This window comes from Solanum stenotomum, chromosome 12 (assembly GCF_019186545.1).
Source record: "Solanum stenotomum isolate F172 chromosome 12, ASM1918654v1, whole genome shotgun sequence".
Lineage (NCBI taxonomy): Eukaryota > Viridiplantae > Streptophyta > Magnoliopsida > Solanales > Solanaceae > Solanum > Solanum stenotomum.
In genome coordinates this window covers 47,839,178-47,842,069 of record NC_064293.1, presented here as the reverse complement: position 1 = coordinate 47,842,069, position 2,892 = coordinate 47,839,178, and positions in this window count along the sequence as shown.

Here is a 2,892-nt window from a genome sequence, read left to right as displayed (position 1 = left end):
TTGAGATAACTAACAAACTAAGTTACTAAACGAACAACACAGAGTTTCTCTCCTATTATCCGACGGAATTCTTTCGAAGAACTTAAAATATGATGACCAAAGTTTTAATTTTGATTTTAAAAAAAATTAGTTGCTGTACGTTAAAGTAAAAGTGAAAGTGAGACAAATTTTTTCAGTTTAACCTGAATGAAACGATTATATTAATTGATCTTTCCTAAAACCCTTCCTCTTCCTTCTCTCATATTTTTTTCATTCATTAAAAATTAAAACACATCTTAAATTATGATAAATTTCAATCACATTTATTTCTTATTAATTGAGTTTTACTAATTACTCATTAGAATTTCGAATCGGTTACAAACCTTTTAACCTTCCTCTCATTCCCATAAAATATTCATAATTTTGTAGTTCCTCACTTCATTTCTTTTGAGTGGTAAGAGCTTGAGCTTTCTAGTGATAAAAATGAAGAAAAATGATGTGCTACATTTTTCAAGGAAGTCAATATTCAAAGGGGTATCTGAAACCTCTTTTTTTCGTTATTATATTATTTATTCTTTCTTTTTTCGTATTATTGTGATTTTAACCTTTTGAAGACTTCATGTATTTTAGTAGAACATTGAATTTTTTTTATAAGGTATTCAATTTCTTTTTTCAAAAATGAGACGTATATGGTGACAAAAATAGCATGTTGCAGTTCTTTTTGAGTGGGAGGAGTTTGAGTTTTCTTGTGATAAAAATGAAGGAAAGTGGTGTGCTAAATTTTTCAAGGAAGCCAAGATTTAAAGGTGCATCGTAACCTCTTTTTCCTTTGTTGTTATATTGTTTATGCCTTCTTAATTTTTCTTTTCCTTGATTTATTGTGATTTTAACATTTTGAAGACTTCATGTATTCTATTATAATATTTTAATATGAATCAAGAATTTGAGTACTTGAAAAAAAATCATGAGATATCTAATTTCATTTTTCAAAATAAGGCGAATATGGCGATAAACTTTCGCTATTCGAAAAATAAGAATAGCATATTGTAGTTCTAAATTAGTTTCCTATAATTGATATGGTTTCAAATGTCATTAGAAAATGACATGAGATAATTCATGCAATAGAAATTATCATTTAAGTAACGAGAAAAATAATTAAATCGATAAATTAAATATTTAACTGTATTTCATCCTCATTTTAGGCAAGCAAAATCCATTGTTAATTACAGCCTGCAAGAAACACGCTATTAACAATGTTCTCTCTAAAACTATGATGTCATATACTTAAAATAATAAAACATGATTTTACTATGTAGAGAAAACTCCTCCACACAGAAAATCTCTCTTCAGAAAGTGATGATTCCAAAATTTTGATATTGTTTTATATTATTGCCCAAAATTATATCTTACTATTTAATTTCACTTAAGAATATTATTTAAATTAATTGTTTGAAATATGTAAATAGTGATTATTTTGTAGCAAATATTGACAACATGAAGATAGCATGTAGTAAATATGTGGGAGAAGACATAAAATCCTTCTTGAACTTGGCACGAAAAATTATTTTAGTACTTAAACTACACGGGTGTTTATATACCCCTTAACATCTTTTAAGTGATTAAAACACCCCCTAAGGGATGATGTGGCAGAGAGAGTGAGTGCACTTTCCTAAAAGTGCGTAAAAAAAGAGAAAAAAAAAAGTTAATTTTTAAAGCCCTACAAATGGCCATTTTTTATTGGCCAATATATAGCAAATTATTTAAATAGTTTTTTTATATATATTAAATCTTTAAAATATGTAAATTTTCTTATTAAGAGGTAAATGAAATTAGTGGGTCCCCTTTTTATTTTTTTAAATTATTTTTATTTTTATTTTGTTGTCTTCTTCAATACACATTTTTCTCCATTAAAACATCTCTTCCTCCATCTTCTTCCCCACCTCTATCCACTATTTTCATTCCACTAATTTTTTACTAAATCGTAAAATTCAATAGCAATGTCATTTTATTGACGTCGATTTCACTCTATTATTTGTATCGATTTGGCAAATGTAAACTTTCTTAAATTTTGAGCGACCCATTTTGATTTTTAGATCATTCAAACATTTCTCATAAAATTTATATTTTTTTTGGATCAACTTTCTTATGCAATCTTCATCCAAGAGGGTAAATTCATTGGGAGGTTTTGAAGAAGATAATGTGAATTTCTTCTTTAAAGTGACTTAAAAAATTGTTAAATAGTGAAGAAGAAGAAAAGAAAGTATGAAGGTTGGAATAATGGTGAACAACAAGGAAGAGGAAAGAGAGGGGGTGGGGGTGGGGGTATGCATTTATAAATTAATCAATTGATATAATTAATTTTAAAAAGTGTTTCAGAAAAAATAGTGAATAAGTAAAAAAGAAATAAAGATTATTGACATGGTGCCTACATGGTTATGATGTGGCGCTTACGTAGCGAGCGTAGTAGTTTTCTCAACAATTATGACATCATTCATCTTCTCGCCATAGAATCGCATTTTGTTGCTAATCTCCGTTGTTCTAGCACAATAACTCTTTGCAGACTCCATTTCCTTCATCTGTAAGGTCTCGAAATCCCTTCTCAAGGCTTGAAGTTGTGCACGCTTCACTCTGGCAGTTCCTTTATATTTTTTCTTCATAGAATCCCAAATAGCCTTAGAAGTTTCTTTGCAAAGAATTGTTTCTAGGATGGGATGATTGATAGCCTGAAAGAGATTGTTCTTCGCTTTCAGTTTTTTTGCTTCCAATTCTTCCTTTGAGCATTCGTCAAAATTTCGCCTTCTGCCAGAGTGCTGATCCCGTCCTCAACAATTGACCAATACTCCTTTGACCGTAAGAAATTCTCCATTAGCATGCTCCAATGTTCATAATGACCATCAAAGCGAGGAATCGCTG